General features: G+C 42.0%; 2 pseudogenes; one reads left to right on the forward strand and one right to left on the reverse strand.

The window, feature by feature from the left end:
- Positions 1 to 1668: 1668 nt before the first annotated feature.
- On the forward strand, positions 1669 to 12964 carry LOC125022020 (annotated as a pseudogene).
- A 1182-nt stretch (positions 12965 to 14146) lies between these two features.
- LOC125022018 lies at positions 14147 to 25486 on the reverse strand (annotated as a pseudogene).
- Between the last annotated feature and the right edge of the window lie 730 nt (positions 25487 to 26216).

Raw genomic sequence — 26216 nt, forward strand, 5'->3', positions numbered from 1 at the left:
GTCCAGAGAGCAGGTCCCCCAGTAGATCAGCAAACAGCTTGGCCATAAAGACCCTAGCCTATCTTTTCTCTCCACGTTCGGACATTTTGGCGTGTTGAGCGGGACTCCAGGTCCTCCACTTTCGCCGTGAGCTCCGTATTCTTTCACCACCGATCGCAGGTCAGACTGGAGCCCGCACTCATCCAGTCCTAGTTGCGTTATCCTGTCGCTGTGGTCGGATAAGCTAGTCTCCATCTTTCTGATAGTAGAAGTCTGTGCCGCCAGCTCAACTGAAACGATTCGACTGACAACCGGATAGGTTCCAGGGAGCTATTTAGTAGAGCTGTGAGTTCATACTCCTTCTCATCTTTTCAAGTTCTAGGACAAGTGTCTCCTTCGTTAATGGTGCCACAGGATCTTCCACCATGTTGCTACAGGCTTTAGCACCCTGCTGCTTTTCAGTTTTACCACCCAATTTACCCACTTTACTCATTCTGCCTCAGGAGTTTTGTTAAGCGTAGTAACTGTTTCAGGATAAAGTACTATGTGACGATGAAAGGTATTTTATGAATAAACTAAACAGAAAAGGTGCGGGGCTCGGACAGTGTGCTTCTAAGTACCACATGGCGTAACCGGGAAGTCCCCAGTGAAGATGTTTTTGAACTTCAAAATGATGAAATATCTTCATTCCATTATTTTATCTAATTACATATTTGTGAAAAACTATGTCTGTCAGGCCGAGACTCAAAGCAGGACTCAGGACTCAGAATGCAGAGATGACAAAAAAGGCTTTAATTGGATTGCTCAGAGATCCCTCACAGAGGGACAAACAAATGGCCACAAAAAACCTAGACGTAAATCTGATCAGTGAAAACAAAAAACTCTCCAGATGGAGGAAATTCAAATCGAAGAAACAAATCACAAAATTAACACAAAACACTCCGAATGGAGGAAAACCTCAGGACTGAGGATTTAACTAAGAAAAGACTAAACAAACCAAAACTTTCTCTCCGAGAGGATTCACAGGCTTACTTGAAAATACTTTGGTTGAAGACATGAAGCAAAGCACGAGAACAGGTTGACGACGATAACACTCTGGCACGAGACAAGGGAACACAGACTACTTAAACACATGGAGGGAAATAGGGGACAGGTGGACACAATCAGGAATCAGGGAAGACAATCAGACTGGTGACACATGAGGAAGGGCAAGTGACCTGAAAAAAGAGGAGAGTTACTTTTCAAAATAAAACAGGAAATGACAGGACAAAACAACCCCAAGACAAGACGCCCTCACCACGGTGTGACAATGTCCTCACTAACATATAAGTTATTGAGTTATGGCCCAAAACACATTTTCCGAGGTCAGAATGACGATTGAGCCCAAACTCTCACTTGTTCCTCTGTATCTCCAAGTGGACACTTGTTGTAAAAAAAAAAAAAAAAAAAGTTCCTCCAAAGCCTTTGAGAGAAAAAGAAATTGTTTCTCAGATGGATGGCATCACGAATGGACCCAGAAAGAATCCAAAACTGAAATGCATTTCACCTTATTTGTAACTGGACCAATGAACTGAATTGTGTGTTTTCCTGCAACCATTTTCCAGGGTGTGGCACCACTCCTCTGTACACCAGGATTGTTGGAGGTCAAGATGCTCCAGCTGGAAGTTGGCCATGGCAAGTTAGTCTGCAGACTTTTGGTGGCCATGTTTGTAGTGGTTCCCTCATCAACCAAGAGTGGGTGATGTCTGCTGCTCACTGCTTCTCCAGGTGGGCAACTAAAATGTGTTTTAACACAAGTAGTTGACAGTAATTTCATTCTAATCAGAGATACTCCTCTCGTTGTAAAACCAAAGGCATTTTGTCTTTTCTCCTCCAGTGCAAGTACGTCTGGTTGGAGCGTTTCTCTGGGTCTTCAGAGCCTACAGGGTGACAACCCAAACCAAGTGTCCAGAACTGTTTCCACCATCATTTTGCATCCCGACTATGACAGCTACACCAGCGACAACGACATTGCTCTGCTCAGACTCTCCTCACCAGTCAGCTTCACAGACTACATCAGACCTGTGTGTCTGGCAGCGAGTGGCAGTGTGTTCAACAACGGCACTGATAGCTGGGTCACTGGCTGGGGTGCAGTCCAGGAGGGAGGTGAGTCTGGACGTTTGTGTAACGGGTACCGTAGCAACGGCACCCTGGTTAACAGTTAAGTTCCTGAAAACAGGAGAGAGATGAGGACGCGGCTTGTCAGTTTCAAGGCACTTGCAGTAATTTTTATTAAAGTTTCACTTTTAAATACACTCTTGTGTTAAATGTCTCTTTTTTATATTCAACATATTCAGTATTCAATGTCCTTTGAGCATTCTCAATGAATTTCAGTGTCCATGTCAATACAAAAACTCAAAATGTTCTTCAGTACAAAGTCCATAACAGAATACATCTCTTTTCTCCAAAAATACATGTTCACTTACTCTTCAGCTTAGTATTTTAACCTATTTATCAAAAATGAAATACATAGACCATGGTATATTAACAGCATAATGTTCAAGTTACTTTTTAACTCTTCATCAAAGTATTTTACTTCGTTTTAAATCAAGACAGTACTGCATTTTACCACTGAAACCCAAAGTGCTTAATGTAAACAAACTCGTTTTAAACAGTCACCTTTTCTTTCCTCCATGAACATTCCTAGCCAAATCACACTTCAAAATGAATGGTTGGGACCTTACAGACGGCAAAGTAAACGCTACACATCAACATTGTAAGTTTCTAAAACATTACTGAGGTGTACGTTCACGTGGGGGAGGCGTGTGCATTAAACTGAGTTGCTTTCAACAACCATGTAGGCAGCACGTGATCACTACACTGTAAAACGGTTAGACTTCACCTCCGTGTTTCAAACTTACTTCAAACAAAACCACCAAAAGTCTCCGTCGAAAATTACTTGACTAAAATAGTTCACAAACATCCCCAATACATTCCGGTATGGCTAAATCCTAGTTTCAAAGCATATTTGAACATTTACAAACCTGAAAACAGGAGAGAGATGAGGACACGGCTTGTCAGTTTCAAGGCACTTGCAGTAATGAGGGGAAAACGCAATGCAAGTCACTAAAACCCGAACCCGCGCTCGCCCCCTGCTGGCATGGAGCAAACATTGCAATATACACATTGAATAGGAAAATAAACCACCGCAAAAATAAATGCAATCTCTTTGGGGTACCTTTCTTCAAAATGGATTACAATAAATTGTATTCAAAATAAAACACAATTTTTCTCTTTTTACTCTTTTTCAAAAACATAAAATGTGACACTTTTGTGGTCATCACACACTCCCCGACAAAAAGAAATGGGTCCCACCATTTTCTACTCAACTCTAATGAACTAAAGTTCTCTTTCTCTAACAGGTGACAGGAAAGATGTATGGGTGTGATGGGAAGGGGTAAGGTATGTATGTAAAGGGGGGATAAGGTGTGGAATAGGGGTTGAAGGGATATGTTGGTGTTGCGTAGGGAATGAATGGGTGCAGGGGTTGTGTAGTGTGAGGTGTGGTGTAAGCAGGTGAGTGTAAGTCAGTGTTCGCCATGTTAACTCTAGCTTGTGTCGTCAGTGTGGGCTGACCAAGTCTCTCATAGGTCAAGATCTGTCTAGGTTGTCTGTCTCGACTTGACCTCCTTACCTCTGTCTGTTGGTCCGGCATTGCATTGACTAGAGGTTGCTCTTCCTGGACGGCCTCTGGAGCCTCAGCATATCCATCTTGCTCCTCGGGTCTCGCATCATCAGACTGAACTTCATCCTGTTCAGGTTCTACCGTCTCTGCTTCTCTTACAGGTACCGGATCCGTTTCAGGTAAGTAGTCTACGTCAACTCGCACCTCTTCTCGTACAGGGACTGGAATTGGGCGACTCACTGTAATGGCTGGTCGTTGAGGTGGGACTACCGTTGGGACCTCCTGTATCCTCTCAGCTGGTATTCTCAGCCAGTAACGGGGACCATCAGAGTCGGAGTTCGAGTCAGAGTCTGAATCTGCCTGCGGTTGGGTCTGCACGCTCTGGGGTGGTACGTCGGGTCTGTCGTCTCCTTTTCTGGGTTGCCTTCTCAGGAGCAGTCTGTCGTGGAGGCTCTTCGACTGAAGGTCATTCACGAGTAAGAGCAGATTGCGAATGGAGCGTCCTTGTCTTTTTCTGGTCCCCAGACTCGGATACACTTACGTACACTGGTTATCAGCAAACTGTTCTTTCACGACGTAGATGGCCTTCTCCCAGTAGGATCGTAGCTTTCCTGGTCCACCACGCTCACTGAGGTTCCGGACTAAGACTCGATCGCCAGGTCTGTAGCACCACTCCTCTTGCTCTCTTGTCATAGAGCACTTTGCCTTTGGCACTGGCCTGCTTGCTGTTCTCCACTGCAATTCGATAGGCTTCAGACATCTGCTTCGCCCACTTCTTCGCGTATCCTTTCGGTGAGTCAGGCTCTGTGTCTTCAAGCAATCCGAAGAGCAGATCACGGGGAAGCGAGGATGACGGCCATAAAGGAGAAAGAAGGGCGAGAAGGCCTGTCGACTCATGGCGAGTACAATTGTACGCATGCACAATTCTCGGGATCTGATCTTTCCATCGTTCTTTATCTTTGTCGGTCAACGTCCTCAACATCTGCAGGATCGTCCGATTGAACCGCTCGCCGGGTTTCCCTGGGGATGATAGGGCGTGGTTCTGGAGTGGCGAATGCCTGACAGCTGCTGGAGAGTACGGAACAGCTCGTCTCAAATTCACGGCCTTGGTCGTGGTGCAACTTTGAGGATATCCAAAGCGGAGGACGAAGTCATTGAAGATGCGCTCAGCCGCTGTCTTTCCACTTTTATTCTTGTGGGTAAGCCTGTGCGAATCTTGTAAAATGATCAACGACCACTAGGATATACTCATAGCCACCACGGCTGGTCTCCAGATGTAAGTAGTCGATGCACACCAACTCTAGAGGTGAGCTTGATGTGATACTACCCATCGGGGCGCGAACATGAGTACTGGCTTCTTTGACTTTATGCACGGCATTTCTTAGTGATATGGTCTTCGATCTCTTTTGCCATGAATGGCCAATAGAATCTCTCATCTGGCAAGGTTCAGGACCCTTTCTGTGCCAACGTGAGCCATGTCATTGTGGAGTTTCTTCAAGACAAGGTCTTTGTACTTGGCGGGGAGCACCAACTGCTTTCTGCCATTGGCACGCCTGTACAGGATACCATCTTCCAAAACGAGCTTTCCCCATTCATGGAACAGTCTTTTAGTAGCTCCACTCGCGGCTCTCCGTATCTCATCAGTTAAGGGTGTACCTGCCTGTTTCAACTTAATCATTTCACTGATGGCTTCGTCTGCACGTTGCGCTTCCGCAAGCTCATCATGACTGATTGCTTTCAAGTCATCAAAGGGAAGAGACGGGTCGGCTAGTGAGTTGATGTTCAGAGCTGCAACCCAGGCTACATCTTTCTGCTTGGCTACTTTACTCCCATCCCAGACAGCGCGAACCACGTCTTCAGAACACTCTTTGGTGCAGGACTCACTGTACGCTTCAGTGTGTAACGGGAGACGTGACAGCGTGTCAGCGTCTATGTTGGACTTTCCAGGTCTGTACTTTATGTCAAATCTGAAATCTGAGAGTTCCCCAACCCACCGATGGCCTACAGCGTTTAGCTTTGCTGTGGTCATTACATAGGTAAGGGGATTGTTGTCTGTGTATATCGTGAAGTGGGGTGCATAGAAACAGGTAGTCTCTGAACTTTTCACACACAGCCCACTTCAGGGCAAGGAACTCTAGTTTTCCACTGTGCAGATGATAGTTTCGCTCAGCTGGAGTTAAAGTCCTAGAGCCGTACCCGATGACTCTCAACTTGCCATCCTGGTGTTGGTAAAGGATTGCGCCCAGTCCCTGGTCTGAAGCGTCTGTGTGCAGTACGAAAGGTTCGCTGAAGTTGGGGTACGCCAACACAGGGGGGCTAACAAGAAGAGAAACAAGTCAGTCAAGGGCTTGCTGGTGTTCGGCAGCCCACTCTACAGGTGTTCTGGACGGTAGTTGTGGACCTTTGCCTCTACCACGCTCTGCAGCTGCTTGTCCTGGCTTGACTTGTAGTAGCTCATAGATGGGTTTCGCTATCCTTGAAAAGTCCTGGATGTAGGAGCGGTAATAGCCCAGGAAACCGGTGAGCTTTCTCACATCTCCAACTGTCCGTGGCATCCTGCTGGCTAATGATCGCACTGCATCCAGGTCCTTGGGATCGATCCTCACTCCTTGAGCTGACACAAGACGACCCACATATCTCACTTCTCGGCGAAACAGCTCACACTTTTCAGGTCTTAGCTTCACCCCATGCCTCTGAAGTGCTCGTAGTACTTTGCGAACCCCTTCCACGTGCTCATCAAAGGTTTCCGCATAGCAAAGCACATCGTCAAGGTACGGGAGACAGTAGTCATCTCTCAAGGGACCTAGCATCTCTTCCATACTCGCTGGAAGGCTGGGGGGCGTTTGAGAGGCCAAATGGGATGCGGACCCATTCATACAGTCCCCAGGAGTAATGAAAGCGGTGAGGTGTTGAGAGTCTTTGGCAACGAAACCTTAATGGTGAGGCTTTTCCTTGGTCGAGGATGCTAAACCAGGAATAGCCACCAAGGGTGTCAGTCAGGTCTTGTATCCTAGGTAGAGGATGGCGATCAGGATGGTTTCTGATTCAAGAGACGATAATCTATGCAGAGGCGGAGCGTACCATCTTTTTTCGGACGCAGACCACTGGCGCTGCATAAGAGGACTTTGACTTCCACAATCCAGCCTTTCATCAACAAGTCTTGCACATACTCTTTCACCTCTTTAAACAGTGGCTTGGGGACAGAGGAAGTACGCTCTCTGCACTGGAATCTCGTCCTTGAGGTTGATCGACATCTGCAAACTGGGAATACAGCCGATATCGGGCTATCTTGAGCGAAAGCAGCTGATTTTTCCCGCAGCATTTTCTTCACTTTGTCTTGTTCTTCTTCATTAAGGTGGCTGAGGTCCCTGGAGGCTGCCACAGGCCTGGAGCAGTCTGCACAGCTGGTGTTTGTTGCGGCATTGGCTACTACTTTGGGCCTGGACAGTTCCTGTGGTTGGTCTCATCACCCTAGCAACGGCCTGGACACTTCCTAGAACAGTCTTTCTTGGAATGATCACAGGGTGCTTTGTGCAATTTCTTACTGGTATGGTCACATAAGGTCGCTTCACAGATTGCATTTCGAGCAGGCCCTCCCCAATCTCAAGTTCTGTGAGATGAGCGTTGTTTTCTTCAGGTTCAAACAAGAGGAGAGGGTCTGACTGATCTACAGCTGAGGGGACCTGACACTTAACCCAGGCAACTTGACCAGCTGCAACTGCAGTATCGTGGTTGCCCGTTCTCAATAGCTTGGGGCACGTGGCGGGTTTGCCTGTCTGGATGAAGTTCACCAGAAGTTCCACTTGATCCACAGAGGCAGATATGGAGTCAGAGAGGAGTGTGGTGAGGGCTGGGAGGAGCTCTGCTGGTCTATCCTGAACCACTTCCTCTAGCACATTGAATCCAAGGATTGGTCATTCAAGGTTATGCTACTGATGAGGAAAGGCACCATTATAGACTGGCTAAGAGTCCAATTTCCGGCAAAGCTGACTGCGATTAGGACCCAGCCATCAAAAGGAAGGACTCCTCCATTCACAGCTTGTATTTCCAGCTCTTCATCATCAAAGATCTCACTGAGGGGCCTCACCGGTGCATCCGTATATACTTCTTCTTCCAGCTTCGATCTATCATGCTCACTTGAGCTCCGGTGCTAACAGTGCATCGACTGTCAGGCCATTCAGGTCACATCGTGCGAGAGCTTTGGCACCTATGAACTTGGCTAGGCGCCTGCTTGTTTGAGTGGGTAGGGAGAGGGGAGATTGGGGGTCACTTTCATCGTATACTTTAGGTCTTCATGTTCAGCATACTCTCCTTTGTATGACTCTCAGAGCTAAATACATCGCACTTCACACTGTGGGACTTAACATGAGACCCGGTCACTGGTTGTCCCGTTGCAGCGACCGGCTCCAGTTTTCCTGACGCTTCGGCTTTGACTTCAAGCAACCTGCTGCTCTGTGGTCGCCTTCACCGCAGTTAAAACAGTGAGTGCAACCTGGGAGATTCTTTGCGAGACAGTTAGCACAGCTATATGACTTGGGTTTCTTTTGTTCCACTTGAGCTTTGCAGTGGTGGCAGGGCTCGGAGTTGTGAGCCTGCTGTGGCCGTTGCAGTAACTCAACCTTAGTCATTAACTCTGTCACTTTTTCAGTTAGCTGCTGGAGTGCATTAGCCTTTGGCTGTTTATCTGGAGCATCTTTCTTTGCACCACTGCCCTGTGCAGCTGCGACTTCAACCTCCACTAGCTCAGTGCTTTGCACGCTTACTTGTTTCGTTTTCACATCTGGTCCCAGACGTCTCTGTCGCTCATTCTCTGTGCTTGTTATCTTCATCATTTGTTTCAGAATTGTCTCATCAGACACACTGCTATCAGAAAGCAATGTTTCAGTTCTCTGCGTATGTCATCATGTTTGTGGCTAAGGCCTTGATAATATGGTGTGTAGGAAAATGTCTTGAACTGTGTTCGCATTGTACTTCACTTCCGTGTCAGCATGCTTTGAAGCAAAGAGGATCTTTTGTTTCAGACCGATGACACGGTACAAGAACTGTTGGGGGTTTCACTGTCATTTTGTTTCGTGCACATCAACTCTGGAATAGCTCTGTGTTGCTTCGCCCACCTAAGTGGGACTGCAGGAAGCCCTTCAGCTCATCTATTGTCAAATCATCCTTGTGCATCAGCATGTCTTTGAAATGCCCTGGCGTGATCACTCTGAGAACGCCTCTCAGTATTTCTGTCTCACTGAACCGATCTTTTACTCCATCATCAATTGTCTGCATATGTTATTGTAACTTAGGTCTGATTTCCGATCCCCGATCTGCCCGCCTTGGACCTTGAACTCACGTCGCAGCATTGAGAGCTCTCGAAGGGCACGACTCGGTCATGTTTGTCATGAGCATGTTCAGGTGTGTGTTTGACATCAGGCGGGATGTGGAATGTGCTAGTGTAGGTGCGGGGATAAGTGGTGATGTGGGGCTGTGTAAGTATCGAAGGACTTTGTTACTAAGCTCTGCATAGCTAGAAAGCATTTTCTGTAACTCAACTGTGTCAGTTTCTGTGTGGTGGTGTCAGTGTGTGTGAGTGGTGGAATGGTAGTTGGTAGGGGGGTATCTGGGCTAACCTCAGCTGTGTGGGTTATATTAGTGTTAGAAACATTGGCCGTCATATCATCAGCAACTACACTTGACTGATCTGTTGTCACATTCTCACTCAGCTCTGTAGCTGCCCTTAGATCATGCTCATCAACATCTGTTATCATCTTAGACTGAGCATTACGAACTTGAATTACATTACTCACAGTATCATTCAACTCCAACAACACTGCCATACCTGAATCCTCAGATTTAACGAGAGTGTCACTGTTCATGAAAGCTTGGATGTACTCCAAAGCAAACTGTCTTCCTCACCAACCTCAAGCGTGGATGCATCCTCCCCGGTACAGGACCAACACTGCGAGCTAGTTGGAAAAGTTCATCGGCCGTCAGAGTGAGCAGACTCTTCTTGATGTCCCACACCAAGCCTTTTCTCTCACCGTCCGCCATGACTGCTTTTCCGTCTTCCTCGCCGTTGGTCGCTCCTCCAGGCAGCTCTTTCATCCGTGGCTCCAGGCCTGGTTGCAGTTGCTGAGCACCGTCGCCGCTTCACAGGCACGTTGCTTCACTGGCACTCGTTGTGGTGGATGCACAGCATGTGCATCTCAGATGATGGATGTTTAGGGTAGGTTGTGTCTGGAGGGCTGAAGAGGTGCTGACATCACGGATGTAGGACCCAATCTTCCTCCAGGTGCATGGGCTGAAGTGTCATCAACTGTGTTGGGACGCTTCACACAGCTGGTTCTGGTTGTACTTGTCGCCTGCGCATCTGACGCCGATCCCCGTACGGGCCACCAAAAATCTGTAACGGGTACCGTAGCAACGGCACCCTGGTTAACAGTTAAGTTCCTGAAAACAGGAGAGAGATGAGGACGCGGCTGTCAGTTTCAAGGCACTTGCAGTAATTTTTATTAAAGTTTCACTTTAAATACACTCTTGTGTTAAATGTCTCTTTTTTATATTCAACATATTCAGTATTCAATGTCCTTTGAGCATTCTCAATGAATTTCAGTGTCCATGTCAATACAAAAACTCAAAATGTTCTTCAGTACAAAGTCCATAACAGAATACATCTCTTTTCTCCAAAATAACATGTTCACTTACTCTTCAGCTTAGTATTTTAACCTATTTATCAAAAATGAAATACATAGACCATGGTATATTAACCAGCATAATGTTCAAGTTACTTTTAACTCTTCATCAAAGTATTTTACTTCGTTTTAAATCAAGACAGTACTGCATTTTACCACTGGAAACCCAAAGTGCTTAATGTAAACAAAACTCGTTTTAAACAGTCACCTTTCTTTCCTCCATGAACATTCCTAGCCAAATCACACTTCAAAATGAATGGTTGGGACCTTACAGACGGCAAAGTAAACGCTACACATCAACATTGTAAGTTTCTAAAACATTACTGAGGTGTACGTTCACGTGGGGGAGGCGTGTGCATTAAACTGAGTTGCTTTCAACAACCATGTAGGCAGCACGTGATCACTACACTGTAAAACGGTTAGACTTCACCTCCGTGTTTCAAACTTACTTCAAACAAAACCACCAAAAGTCTCCGTCGAAAATTACTTGACTAAAATAGTTCACAAACATCCCCAATACATCCTGGTATGGCTAAATCCTAGTTTCAAAGCATATTTGAACATTTACAAACCTGAAAACAGGAGAGAGATGAGGACACGGCTTGTCAGTTTCAAGGCACTTGCAGTAATGAGGGGAAAACGCAATGCAAGTCACTAAAACCCGAACCCGCCCTCGCCCCCTGCTGGCATGGAGCAAACATTGCAATATACACATTGAATAGGAAAATAAACCACCGCAAAAATAAATGCAATCTCTTTGGGGTACCTTTCTTCAAAATGGATTACAATAAATTGTATTCAAAATAAAAGACAATTTTTCTCTTTTTACTCTTTTTCAAAAACATAAAATGTGACACTTTTGTGGTCGTCACATTTGCTGATCATTACTTTTGGTTGAGGTCAGTGTTCATGTGTCTGTAATCTGTACCTACATGTGAAAAATGTTTCCCATGTATTTCCTCCTCCTTAGTTTCTTTACCGTTCCCTGAAATTCTCCAAGAAGTGGAGGTACCAGTTGTAGGAAACAGACAGTGTGACTGTCTGAATGGTGTGGGCACAGTCACAGACAATATGATCTGTGCTGGTGTTCTGGCAGGAGGCAAAGACTCATGTCAGGTGGGCTGCTTTATGTCATGTCTCTCCTCGTGGTAAATGTGGTGTGGAGTTTGTAAAATTCACACCGTGCTCTTTCCATCTTTCAGGGGGACTCTGGAGGTCCAATGGTGAGTAAGCAGGGCTCCGTCTGGTCCAGTCTGGTGTTTGTCAGTTTTGGTTTTGGCTGTGCTCGGCCCGGTCTGCCAGGAGTCTACTCCAGAGTGTCCCGTTATCAGTCCTGGATCAACTCCCACATCAGCATTGATAAGCCAGGCTTGTCAGTTTACCTCCAGTGGGCTGGATGCTGACAGCAGCTACACCTGTCCTGGTCTCCCTTCTTCATACAACAAAACCCAAATAACATCCACAACATCATCCGCAACAACGGAACCAAGTGAGTTTGTCAAAGAATACAATCATATTATTTTTGTATATCTGTTTTTCTTCTTTCTTCTAACTTTGTCTTTTTTCACAGTTAGTTCCAGTTTGTGGCAAAGCTCCCATGAACAGTCGTGTTGTCGGTGAAAGTGGAGTTGTACCTGGAGGAACCTGGCCCTGGATGGTTAGTCTCCACAAGAATGGGGTCTTCATGTGTGGGGGAACCTTAATTTCACATAACTTTGCCCTTTCTGCTGCTGATTGCTTTCCTACGTAAGTACACAATAAATTTAGTTGTACTTTTTCAAGATAATATATACTGTAGATTTTGCTCTAAAAATACCTTTTATCCACCTTTTACAGAAACAATACAGATGTCAGTGAGTGGAAGGTTTTCCTTGGCCATCGACTTGTAAACAGTTTTGAGAAATCTTTGGGTGTTGTGAGCATCCTGCTAAGTCAGATAACCGGCTCCAATATTGCACTTTAAAACTGGCTGAAGCAGTGAGCTACAGCGATTACGTCCAGCCTGTGTGTCTGGACATCAGCAATACCAGACCCTTCCCAATTGGCAGCCAGTGTTGGGTGGCAGGTTGGGACAATGGACCCCAAGAAAAGGTACGCTTATATCTAGCTTTTGTGTTTGTTGCAAGGTTTGCTCTTATAGCAAGTGCAATGACAGTCATCAATTGATAATCCACAAAAACTGTTCTTGTGATTCTTGTAGGTGTCAGTAAAGCCGGATCCTCTCTTCGAGACCTAGAAACTCAAGTGGCAAGCTGTGGGAATGTTTCTGATTCACAGAACATCTGCACTAACACCATGGACCTTTGAGAGGTGAGGAAAAATACCGTCTATCAGTTTTTCTGAAACCTTTTTGGCATGGATTTTCAAACTGATGTTGTTGTTTTTTTAATGTTTTTTTAGGGGGATCGAGGAGGCCCTCTGCTGTGCAAGTCAGACACATCTTGGTTCCACGTAGCTGCTGTAACAATGAGTGGGAGTAAATCGGCCCGTGCAGATGTCCAGGTCTTTTTCAAGACTTCAAGATTTGGATCATTCATTGAAAAGACAGTGGGGGATCTGCCTTCTCCTGCAGCAGTTCTAACAGCAGATTCACCACGTTTTTCATTGTCTCTATTCCTGTCTTTCCCCGTCCGATAACCTCAATGTCTCTGTTGTCTGTGTTGATGTAGGTGGTTGACCCACTGAAGTGACAGCAGTGAAATCTCTCGGTAACCTCTGATTTATATACTTACATACAGTAATGAAAACAAATCTTCACATGAGGTATTTCTGAAGAAGTTTACATTTTATAACGGTAAAGCAATAAAGAGCATTTTGTTCTTAAATAAAGGAATTTTTTTAATGAATCCAGTTAAATGAAGGAAAGTTTTAAATTATTCTATTCACTGCTGTTACCTAGTGTCGACAAATGTATTGTAATTTAGTCATATTTATACAATAAATACAGATCAATCATAAAATAAATGTCCTTTTATTTCTTTTCAGAATTCTTACACCAGTTCACAATGTCAATATAAAAAATATTCAAACAGTAGTACCCAGCTGTTAAGCATGTTCTTCAAAGGTTTTACAGTACATTATTTGATGAAACAGGTTATCTTGTAAAGAAGTTTTAAATTCTACACAATTAATACACAACATTAGCAAAAATATAGATACAGAAATGTTTCTTTGGTCAGAGTCTTAATAAGCTGCTCAGTTCAAACTGAGGATTACAAAAGTGTAAAACATAACTCTAAAGCTCCTGTCGCATTGTACCACATAGTAATAATCACTCACTAGACACTAATAGCCCCTATGTTTACAGTCCAGCCTTCGATTGGAACTTAAAGCACTTCTAACCCTTTCATGAGCGTGACCTTATCAATCAACCAGTGTGTGCTAATGATGTATCAGACAACTATTTTTCCTACTCTGAGTATTTCAGTAGATTAATTTCATAGTGCTGAAATATAGAATTACTCAGTATTAATGAAGACATTTAAGTGGATTTCTTCAATTCTGGTTGGACTCCAAACCCCAAATGAATGAGTGACTAAGGGAGTGAATTCTGCCAAAACCAAGCATCTTTCAATGTATCGAATGAAAATAAAATAAAAACACTGTTTGCCTGGTTGTCACGCTTGGTTAGACACAACAATTCCATGTTGTGTCACCTTTTTTTTTCTATCATTGAGGGCTATGAAGAAAGCATAGACTCACACATCAATTTGTTTCCCATCATAGAGGACTGTCTGACAGCAAGGAAACATACTGATAACATTCTAGAAATACTCAAACACATTAACGTTACAATTGCTAAGGTGGCCTTCAGCGTCTCCCACAAAAAGCTTGCGTCTAAAATAATTGCTCACACAGATATTTTACATTATTCTATTTTGCTCAGGCTGCATCTTCATCGGCCCCAGGATCCTCCTCTCCTTCTGCACTTTCATTTATCATCTGATTGTATTTACTCTTGAAAAATCCAGCCTTAAAGTATAAAGGGGACAAAAAACAGTTATACACATATGTCATTGTTGCACTGGAGAATAAATAAAGTAGTACCAAATCAGAAGAGAGGAGAACTACTGAATACATATTTAATAATTACAAAGCATTGCACTCTTACTGGCTGCATCTTCCTGTAATGCCCAGTCAGTTAAAGTAGTGTATGTCCAGTGTCTTACCTTATACAGGCCGGCTGTGAGTAAAGCTAGGAAAGCCAACCCTCCCAGCGATCCTCCGACAATCTCTTTGGTGAAATCTTGGTTCAGGATACACTTCTATTTCTGCCTCAATCTGAGATGTGACGGGACAGAATGTGGGTCAGTTTCAAGCTTTTTATGCCTCAAATAACACATGAGTGGATAAAATCTGGCATCACCTTCTGAACAGGGGGGTTGTTGGTAGATCTCGCGGAAAAGAAGATGTACTGGTTTGTGTCGTAATCCAGGCTCGCCGTGCTGGTCAAGAGGAATTTAGCAGATTGAAGTCCAATCTGAGAATTAAAAAAAATAAAAATAAAGTGTTGTATGAGCAAAATATTATGCGACACAATGTTGCACTTACTGTCGAATATACACAAATTACCTGCTCGATCCACTGTGAGCTAACGTTGGCAGAGATATTGTAGGTCGCACTCTCCCCTCTTCCCATGAACTTATTGCACCTGAACACTGTACACCAGGCTACAGAACAGTCCTGCAGGAGGTTAGAAATACAAATAAATATGTATTTTGTAATAAATACAAATACATTTTCTAAAATATCTAAAATTAGATCAATTTTAAAAGGTGAATTGTATCAGCACTCACCACTGACTTTGTTTTCTGTATCTGAGCAACAAAGTCTCGGACAGCAGGCTGTTCGTCTTGACCTCTTTGACAGTTTGTGATCTGAAATGGAGCCGATGTAGTCATGTTAGTTTAACAGAGACCAGGGTGTGGTCCTTATTTTGTCGTATCCATGCAATCTATATCTACATCTGAGACATTTCTGGGCCAATCGCTCAATGTTTCGGCATGCATTACCTGCAGACTCTTCAAATCCACCCAGATGTCTTTGTCGCCGAGCTTTACTGGAACCCTGATCACCACTGTGAAATTCAGCACCCTGTTTACATTTGTGACCTGAGAAAAGACCAAGCTTTAAGTCTAAATATGAGCAATAAATAATACTGAGAGAATTATTTGAAGTAATAATTTACCTTGATTGACTGCTTGACTTGTTTCTCCAAATTACTCTTTCCAAAAGAGAAATTGTTGTAGCTGAGGGAGCTAAATAAACATTTTGAATTATTAGGTATTCTAATTTAAAATGATCACTTTGTTATGTATATATATATGTTTGTTTCAACTAAAACATCACAAACCTTTCAATTGTAACAAAGATGCTGTACTTTACATCAATCTCTTTCATTTTGTAGAGATCGCTTGAACTGGAGCGCACCTCATTCCCACTAACAGGTAGAAGAGCAATTATTGAAATCAGTATTTATTATATTAAAGTAGTAATCATTTAATGACGCTCCATAAATAAAAAGTAACTCGACAAATGGTACCTGGTGGCATTTGCCGTGATAAAGAGCTTCCTGTCAAGTTCACTGGTGATTCCAATCCCATAGGAGACGATGAAGAGAGCCTAAAAACCATGTGAAGGAGAGAAATCAAACCACCTCCTCTTTTGGCTCTGAGAAGAAATCCTTCTGTATAACAAACAAACCTTTGAGTTGCCCTTGAAAATGGGCTTGTCAATCGTGCAATCTGTCTTTCCCCGCTTTAAAACATCTTCACTGTCCAAGGAGTTACACTCAATTCTTCCCTGTATTAAAAAATAAACAAACAAACAAACAAAAACAAGCAACTGGCGTGTGGCTGAGAAGTGTGGCGTGACATCTGATCAGAGACAATGTGAAAAATAGGGGTGTAACGATCCATCCACTACATTGATGAATCGATTTATTTTCCTGTTATACATTTATTAGCTTCCGGCTAACATCAATGGCAAAATTAATGTATATGCTAATGTTAACATTCGCCTTCACGTCTTGCCCCACCAGTAACACACAGTGACCTGAGCAAAACGAAAACAACTCGATGAAACGTCGGATAATTTAACGTGCATTTAACATTGGTCACCACCATCATGTGATATTGTCAACACATTCAGCGTGTAGTGAGAACTTCAGCGTTCAAAAGAGTAGATAATAAACAGAAACGGACATGTGGTGTTTAACGTCAGGGCCACAATAGCCTCGTTCTTTACTGATAAACTGAGCGCCGTCCAGGGCATCGAGTTACTTGAAGAAGTTTAAAAAGAGACTGTAACCGTAGATTAAGAACCCAAAAGAGTAGATACTGTGCAAGATAGTTATCTGTTGGCGGCCCGCCACTCCTAAATGAATGTAGAGGAAACACTGAGTAGGTATTTATTCCCCTCACACTGGTTTAATTTTAAGCTAAGAAGTTACTGAATCAATTTCTAGTCAACAAATCGTTTTGGATTGTATCGTTCTAAATGTACTAAAATCGTCCTCGAATCGTATCGGCCACCACGAATCGTGAATCGAATCGTTGTTAAAACAAATCGTTACACTCCTAGTGAAAAAGGTTTGACCCTGAGCCTTACCTGAAGACCTGTGAACTTCCTGTAAGAGAGCCCAGCTGGGTATGTGAGAGTAACGTGGCTGCTGTAGGAGTTTTCTCCTCTGTTCTCCACTGATACGGTGACATCCAGAAGCTCATCAATACCCACTTTAACCAATAAGGATCTGAATATGAGGGGGGACAAGACTCAAACTAGAGCTTCACATTCTACACAACTGATCACAATCCAGTCACTGTAATAAAATATTGTTTTGTCTGGATTAAATGTACTGCCATTAAACTGGTTTGAATCTTATATATATGTCAGATAGGTCGAAATTTGTCCACTCATACAAAGGTTTGTCATAGAGTTTCACAGGGCACTCTGTTAGGACCAGTACTTTTCAAATGTATACATGTTTTCTTTGGAAATTATTATTAGGAAACACTGCATGAATTTCCTCTACTATACACTCAATGATATTTATCTATGAAGCCAGGTTAATGAAATCTGCCAAGCTCCAAGTGTGCCTGGAAGACACAAAGGTTTGGATTCTTTCAACTTTTTACTTCTAAACTCAGGTTAATTAAACTAATTTTATTTTGATCAAAGCAACCCAGAGATTAATTTTATAATTACAAAGGTTTAAGATTTATTAATTTGGTATTACCTTGGCCTCTAGTGCTACTGTGAGGAATATTTGGGTTGGTTTTGACTGGCATGGATCCTTTAATGTGAACATAAAACCTGAACTACCTTTTTTCACCTTTTCATCACCGTCAAACATCTGATTTCATCCGTGTATGTAGCTAAAAGAAAAAATTGTACTTGCCTGTGTTACGTCTAGACTGAAGTACTGTAATTAATTATTAGCAGGTCTAAATAGCTCTCCAAAAAGCACCAAGATTATCCGAACTGCTGCCACAAGAATTTTTCTCAAATTGTAGCTTCTCTTCCTTGGCTCCGTCTCCTTAACATACAAGGCCATTGAAGGCCAAGCCCCATCGTATCTTAAAGGCCTGTTAGTATCATATGCCTCCGGTATGTTGCTGCTTTAGGCCTAGGTTGCTGGCTTCCCATCATGCATGTAAGCGAAGACTGTGTTGTAGCGTGTCCTCACCTGGTAAAGTTGAAATCCAGTTTCAAGTCATCCACACATTGGTTGTCAGTGCCACAGTTGATCTCAAACCCTAACTGTGAAAGAGAGTGTGGAGTAAATTGTATTTTACCAGAAAGAAGAAACTAAATCAAAGTTTGTGATGATATCTGGACATGGTTTAGGAGAGCTCTCCACATAGTAACATACGAAATGGTCAATAACGTAGCAACGATGAAATGAATGCATAAAACGTACTTGCAAACGCAAATATGTTATGTAACTAAAAGTAACTAAAAGTTTTATGCCTTTGAAATTTACTTACTGAATGAATGGCTGTAGTTTGGGCCTGCTGCGCAAGACTTGGTTTGAGCCCTGAAGAAGACGGTAAACCTTCAAAGGTGAATCTTAACTCATTGCTAAGTGGACTGACAACATCTTCTGCACATGCCTGCAGGAAAAGGACACTATTATGAATTTTTTTTTTTGTCAAGATTGTGAAAATCATTTGGATTGAGTGTTACAGGACTCTTAAAAACAAAATGGTTGTATCAGGGTCTTCTGATTTACCTGAATGAAGAATTTCAAGGTGCTGCACTTTTTCCTATTTAAGGAAACAGTAATGGTTTTGGTCGCCTCTCGTTGTTTATCAGTGATATAAGCTCGATTCTTTGGGGCCTTGCGAGTGGCATCCAGTGTGAAAGTATGTTTGATTGTTGCTTGAGCTGGAATAGATCAGAGTTACATTTGAATGGTACACTGAACAAACATACCAAAGAATGGACAGACGGTAGGTTTGTCACCTGAGGAACCTGTAGATGCTGAAGTGAGACTGGTCATGGTAAAAGCAGATTGTAGCTGTGTTCTGCAGTGCTACTGAGCAGTCTACATTTTGAGTAGGGATTATCTTTGGCTCGAATGACACAGTAGCTTCAACCATGACGATAGGTCTTGATCTGGAAATGGTGAGAAAAAACATGTGAAACAGCTTTGTTTTTTTTAAGGTGTTATAAAAAAAAAGAAAAAGAAAAGAAATAAACTGGCCGAGATGTCACGACTGACCAACCTTTGCTTTGGTCTTCACACATTACAAAAGACACTGACAAAAACAATACATCATGAGCCTTGTAAATGATGGATGTTGCCAGAGTGACAACACCCATTGGTTTGTAGACTACAGTTCTGACATTAGATTTCAGTTTGACATTTTTGGTCAAATAAATATTACACTGTCAACTGTCAGTGATATTATAACAAAGTGGAGCGGGGTCAGTGGATGCTGAGAGGCATAGTGCCCAGAGGTCACCAACTCTCTGCAGAGTTGATGGCTACAGACCTCAAAACTTCATGATGCCTTCAGCTTAGCTCAATAACAGTGCGTAGAGAACTTCATAGAATGGGCTTCCATGGCCCAGCAGCTGCATCCAAGCCATACATCTCCAAGTGCCTACATACTTCTGCATTGGCTTCACTTTCAAGACTTGGTGGTTACATCCATTTTTTATGCACAATCTGTGGTGTACAGTAGGTTACAAATGACCAAAAATGGTATAGTTACACTTGACAAAACAGTGCTTGATTACAGTACTTTGGACATACCTAAGTAAGACAACTGTGCCCTTTGATCCCACCGCTAAGTCTGGCAGTTTATCTCCACTCTGGTCTAAAGACTCCTGACTGATCGACAAGCCGAAATACTTCAGTCCTGACTTGACTTCAGAGCCAGTTATTCTCTGTGTAAAGGAGACAGTTTGAATTACTCAAATTATACAGGCTTTAAAAGCAGTGGCAAACAGATCCCAGATGGCGAATGTGTTTATTGTCCTTTGAGAATTCTCTATTGTTGCTCACCTGTGAGTAAATGGGATCGATACTTGGTCTTCTTTCGCCGTGGAATATGTAGATGCTGCCTTGGCCATCATTCTCCAAAGGTGCTCCACTGCTAAATCGCTGATCCCGTCTGTATTTAAATCAGGCAGCACAGCAAGAGAAGACCCAAACCTTCCTTTGCTGGATTCAGCCCCTCTTAATACTAATGGAGAGTCAAAGCGACACTCAACTGTCTGGTGAAAGCATAAGGATGAAAGTGAATGTTACACGTTTATTAAAAGTAGAAAAATAGATGAATTGTGTCATTAGAAAACAATAATGTCATTTACCAAATACTTCAACTGGCACACATAAACTCTTCCCTCTCTCTCGGATTCAATATGCATTGGGGCGGATATGAGGATGAGGTCAGTATATTGGCATGCTCATGCTCATGGCACAAACCTCTGCCCCAAAGTATTCACCAGATTGCTGAAACCGTCCAAACAGCATGATGAAGCACAATTCTGATAATGTTGTCTTTCAGGTCCGTATGGCTTACACATAAATACATACCTGCTGTGGATATGGATCTATCATTTTATAATGTGTCATGCTTTCATCAACAACCATCACAATTCCTCTGTGTTGATATCGTGGAGCACCAATAATTGTGACTGTGCCACTTGAAGTTTCAGCAACTGCCATAGAATAACCTAGAATTCAAAACAGTCAAGCAAGGTCATCAGTTAAAATATCAAATATCCAAGTTTAGCTAGTGTGTATATTCCAGTGGTGAGGAGACTTCTGTGTATCACATTAAATGCAAAAACAAAAACAACGTGACTTGTATTAAACATGTTCATATATTCAACTCCTTATTTCTCGTTTCACATTTTTCGGTCAATTTCCTGTTCTGATCAATGTGTTGCTGTCAACCTTTACACACATGCAGCACATGCACTGTGCATGATGGTGTACAGTAGGTACAGTGTGAAAGTAGTTTATTGTTAGTGTAATATTCTTACCAAGGTAACTGTCAGGCTGTAGAAAAGCAGGCTCAAAGGAACTGGTCTTGATATGTCCTGAGGATCCAGTACGTGAGTATTTTACGTATCCTCCCCTCCACTGGTTTGCACCAACAACTGCCAACTGAATTCCCTGCAATGTAGACCGAGGAGTAATGAGTTAAAAGTGTTTTGCATAATATTTGAGGAAAAAAATAAATAACCACCTCTCAGTTGTATGCCTCTAGCAGCTAGAGAAGCTAATCTACCTACTGTAAGACTTATATAATATATTAGAATAGAGCAGAGACTGTATAAATATGGATGATGGAGCAGCTCCCCAAGAGTGAAGCCAAAGCAAGTAGAGCTCCCCCTGGTGTCTGGCTGCAGTATAGGTCATAAGCTCCACCCCCTACATGTTAGTGGATTTTTTTCAAGGATGGCTTCAGCCATTGTAGATAGTTAATATAATGCTGATGCATACTCAAGTGTCCATTTTTCTGATGAGTTTTATTTTAGTTGCTTATTTGACGCTATTGGAACAGGATGTGACATCATGTAGACCAAAAGTTGTCATGCCAACCAATCCATTCCATTAACCAGATAACACCCATACTGTTTTTAACATTTCCACCACGAAACTATCTGTAAAACGATGAGGCTAAAATGTACCTTAACCTATATGATATGAGACAGTTTTAAATACATTAAGTCTCCTCATTCTTATAACCAGGATGACACTAAAACCTCCAGTCCAGTCACTGTCCAGTCGCCTTCCTGTGATTTTATTTACCCCAGGCACAAAAGCTGCACTGAATCCCTCTTGAGACATTTCCATTTTCAGAGACTCGCCGCTGCTTTGAGATCCTGTGACAGAAAAGCAAAACAGTACTTAAAAGGCAGACTACAACAGTCTGAGTCATTATGGCTTGAGGTAGCAATGGTCAATGACAGAACATGTACAGTAATTTCAACGTTGAAGATTTGAGGTTTAGTTTACATTAGCACCTTCAATGGAGAAGATTTTGTTCTGTAAATTCTGTCTTATTTTTTCAAGTGCTCCGAAGCCGTCCACTTGAAACACATAATTATTTGAAGGAGCAGATGCAATGGTGTCCAGTTCTCCTTTTGCTGCAGACGTTTCAAATGCACTCCCCACCTAGGGACATTGAAACAACGTGTTTGAGATGTTATATATATGGTTTGAGTTATTAAAATTAAGTTCTAAACTAGGATTACAGAGAATCACTCGACTCACTCTTCAACACACAAGCTAGCAGTGAACCCACATCTAAATCCAAAATATTTATCAATAATTTGTACTCACTCCAATAGCAAATCGAACAATGTGTTTCCCAGCAGCTAATGTTGCAGCCTGTGGTAATTCATTCCGGTCATGAGATTCTCCATCAGTAATGACGATCAAGACCTTCTTCATATTTCGTTTGGAACCTCTTTGTGATGTAAAAACGTTGTTACTGCCAAATGACAAAATAACATTTTAATCTTTATTACCCATATAACCCTCATTTTTAGTGCTATTCCTTCCATGACTTTTTCAATAATATTTGAGGATGTATAATTTTAATTGACAGTTTTTACGTCCAGCTTTGGTTGGGTCTGTTTAAGTCACATGGTGTAAAATTTTAATTCATACAATGCCTCTTTTGAAAGTAGTTGTATTAGTAAAGTCCACACAATGATTAAATTCATCATGTTAAAAAATTGTCTGGACAGGAAATCAAGGTGAAGATGTCATACTTTAGCATTTAAATAATATAATGGCAGAATAACAGCACTCACACAACATGTTTGATGGCCTTTGCTGTGTAGGTTCCTCCCCCTAATTGGATTATATGGTCAATGTTAGTCTCCCATGGTGTAGATGAGAAAAAATTATCAAAGTAATAATGGACTGTGGGGCTCCAGGAGAACTGGGAAATAGAAAACTGAAAGACAAGAACACAATTATTCATTTATTTTACGCAAACTGTGGAATTATTTTATGTCTTTGGGACCACGGTCCTCTTACTCGTGTGTTTCCCTGCAGAGATGACCGGACCAGATTTTTAACAAAATTCTTCATGGTTTGAAAATCGTCTGGAGACACGCTGCCTGAACCATCCAGCAGAAAAGCAACTTCTGTCCACCGGCACTCTGTTGACCAGTGAACATAATTAATCAAAGGATCCTTTGAACATTTTTCCTTTTAGTATCATGCAACCTCCAGATTCTGGGCTTTTTAATAAATGACATTAGTACACTGTCAACTTTCAATTCAATATACTTTTACCTTCAATAGAGGAAGGTATGGGTGGTTGAACAGGATTGGAAGTTGTAATGGGAAAGCACAGACCATTGTACATGGTGATACTTGTACAGTCCTTAGGAATGGTCGGACCACATGCCTGAAAAGAGACCAATCCTGATCAGTAGTAAAACAAAAATATAGATATATTTCCAAGTAGCACAAACCTCTGCAATTCTCTGCAGTCCACCTACTCACCAGTGTTTCCTGTGTGGTGGGATTAGCTTTCAATGTCAAACCAAGAGACATGTTCACTGCATAATTCGGCACTGCAAGGGAACGATTCAACAGAGGTTTAATGATAGTTAAACCATATTAAAACATAAAATACATTTGTATGTGATGCAGTATGATTAGAAACCTTGTGAAGACGTCAAGAAATAAAAAGTTGCCCACCTGAAGGTGACACTCTAGCACAGGATTCGCTGTTGATGTTGCAGGTAAATATTTCCCCTCTGTCATTTGGTGAATACTGTTCGAGTGGGGCACTGATGACCAATCTAATAAAAAGTAAAAACAAAAAAACAAACAACATCAGTGTGGTGAGGGCAGTGTACTAAGAGTTGTTAGCTGATCAAATCTGTCATCTTGCATAAAACCCACATTCAGCGCCACAATGCATCGTCTGACTTACTTTGATTGTCTTTGCACCACCTGGTAGCCAAAACCTGCTGCAGAGTTGGTCAGGGTCTTCCAAGCCACGGGATCAATATTGAAACAAAGAGCAGCTTTGAACACTGAAGGAATCAGAAGAGAGAACCGTTTATCGCAATGTGATTCTGTGGAAGTTAATTAATCTGACTATGCTTTTTTGTTTGTGATGTCATTGGTCTTTGTGTTGCCTTCAGTCTATCTCTGGGGTGTAACAGTACAGTCTGCCCACGGTGTCTTATTCTGAAGCCACTAGGGAGCACCAAAGTCAGACATATTCAACATAGTGGCTCAGAAGGAATGATTCTTTTTACGTTCAAGGATTCATTGTGAAGCCTGTGTTGTCTGCGAGGCTGACCCTGTTGACTCTAATTCTTGCCACTTACTATTAGAAATCATAGTAAGTGATTACTATGATTTAGTAATTAAGTGTTTAATAAGTGTTTAATAAATCAAACCAGATTTGACCAAACAGGACGTTTCTGTGTGTGAGATCCTTTCCTGGCCTGTTATTTTCAGTGTTTCCTTTCAACCTATTTTACTCTATAACTGTCTATCCATTCATGCATATGTAGGCATATATAATTTTTACAACGCCTGCAATTTATAACCTCTAAATGTTTCCTCCAATTTGTAAAAACTGTTTGAACTCTGTATGAACTTAAAAGAAAAGCAACAATAATATCTCCCACTGCAGCTGATAAGAAGTCTCTCTTCTCTACGAGCCTACGTGTGAGATTTCCTCATCACTTTTTGCTGCTCAAGTTTTCCTTTTTTGGGCAGTACATGAAATTTTCTAAAATTAGCCTCCTAAAAAACATGTTGTCATTCTCACCAGTTTCAGTGCCATCACACGAATATATATATGGCAGGGCGATGTTTACTGTCGTCTGTTAATTCCATTTACATTTCAGTGTTCAACAGTGACATCGTGTGAGAGTTCTGCTGCTGTGGAATTTACAAGAAATAATAGGAAATAAATCAAAATATTTCTTCAGCTCGTGGTCTTTTTTTGTTTTGTTTTGTTTTGTTTTTTCATCACTGAAAAAGCCCCTGTTGAGCCATTATAGTCTTTGTTGCTTCAACAAGTGAAAGTGACAGAAAATACCACGTAAATGGCTGCAGTAAGGGTGTCACTGAAACAGATGAAGAGGATGTGTGGACTGAAATGTGTATAAACTTTAATAGCACTTCAACACCACACAAAAAAAGCAGCCAGCGCGCCAGATGAGGTCTTTAGCTGAAATGTTAGTACCACACAGTGGCTCTTTATAAAACGTATTTTCAAGGAAATCAATTTATTGAGCAATACATTTTTTTAGAGTCCTTAATTTAGAATGTAAATCTTCACAGTTTCTCTTATATTCAGAATGAAAGGATAAAAAGCACATATATTCATCTCAAATTGTTTTTCTATCTGTATCTATGTCAAGTTCCACAAATAAGTGTTGTCATTAATAACATTTGCTGCATGCAATGGGGATCAAACAGCTTACAGCTTGCTTAATGTCATGTAATCAAATAAAATAAAAAGCTCAAATTAAAACTGTTGGCAAATATGATGCAAGACAAGACCTGAATGCACAGACTTACCTGACAAGAACAGTGTAGCAGCAATTACCCAGCCCATTGTGTTAGTCCCATGGACAGAAAAAAAGCTAAAACTCGAAAACTTCGAACTTCAAAAAAAGCTTCTGCTGCTGAGCCCCAAAGAAGGAGATGGTGAAAGCAAAATGCAAGAATCACAAGACAGCTCCAAACCAAGACACTCAGTTAGAGGAACTCAGATGTAGGAGGGGTTATCACACTGACAAACTCTTTCTGTTTGATAGACCTAAAGAACAGGCTATTTTGGACCTTGATTGCACACAGCATTGGTATTGTTAAATTCATGGTAACCAGAACTTAATTAATGATATGAAACCAAAGAAATAAGAACATGAGACCATCACTTTAAACTGTAGTTAAGGCTGCAGCAGAAAGGCTTGTTCACAGTTGTACTCGACTTTTACTTGTACTTTTTTTCTTTTTTGTCCCCGTGACATATCTATGCAATTTGTTATTGACGCCATATGAATAAAATTGAACTGAACTTCCTTTCCTCTGTTTCTACTGTTCATTGGCTTCTTCCAAGACAAGTCAAATACCAAAAAGATCTGTCATATGAGTTGATTGATTGTCCCCGTTACCATTTCATGACTGAGACATCCTCCCCCTCATGAAACAGTAACCGTTTCTCATTTTTTTGCTCAACTTCCCCTGTAATCTTATCTCTCTGTCTCTCTGTTGTCTCTCTCCAGATACTTTGTGACTAATTACAGAATTCTAATTCCAGTTACACAATTAACAGCTGGCCAGTAACTCACTGATATTTGAAAAGATGAATAACTTCTTCCAAACTGGTAACTGACCAACCGGTGAGGCCTTTCTTTTCTCACACCGTCACACTTGTATGCGC

The sequence above is a fragment of the Mugil cephalus genome, chromosome 16 (genome assembly GCF_022458985.1).
Source record: "Mugil cephalus isolate CIBA_MC_2020 chromosome 16, CIBA_Mcephalus_1.1, whole genome shotgun sequence".
In the NCBI taxonomy this organism is placed as follows: domain Eukaryota; kingdom Metazoa; phylum Chordata; class Actinopteri; order Mugiliformes; family Mugilidae; genus Mugil; species Mugil cephalus.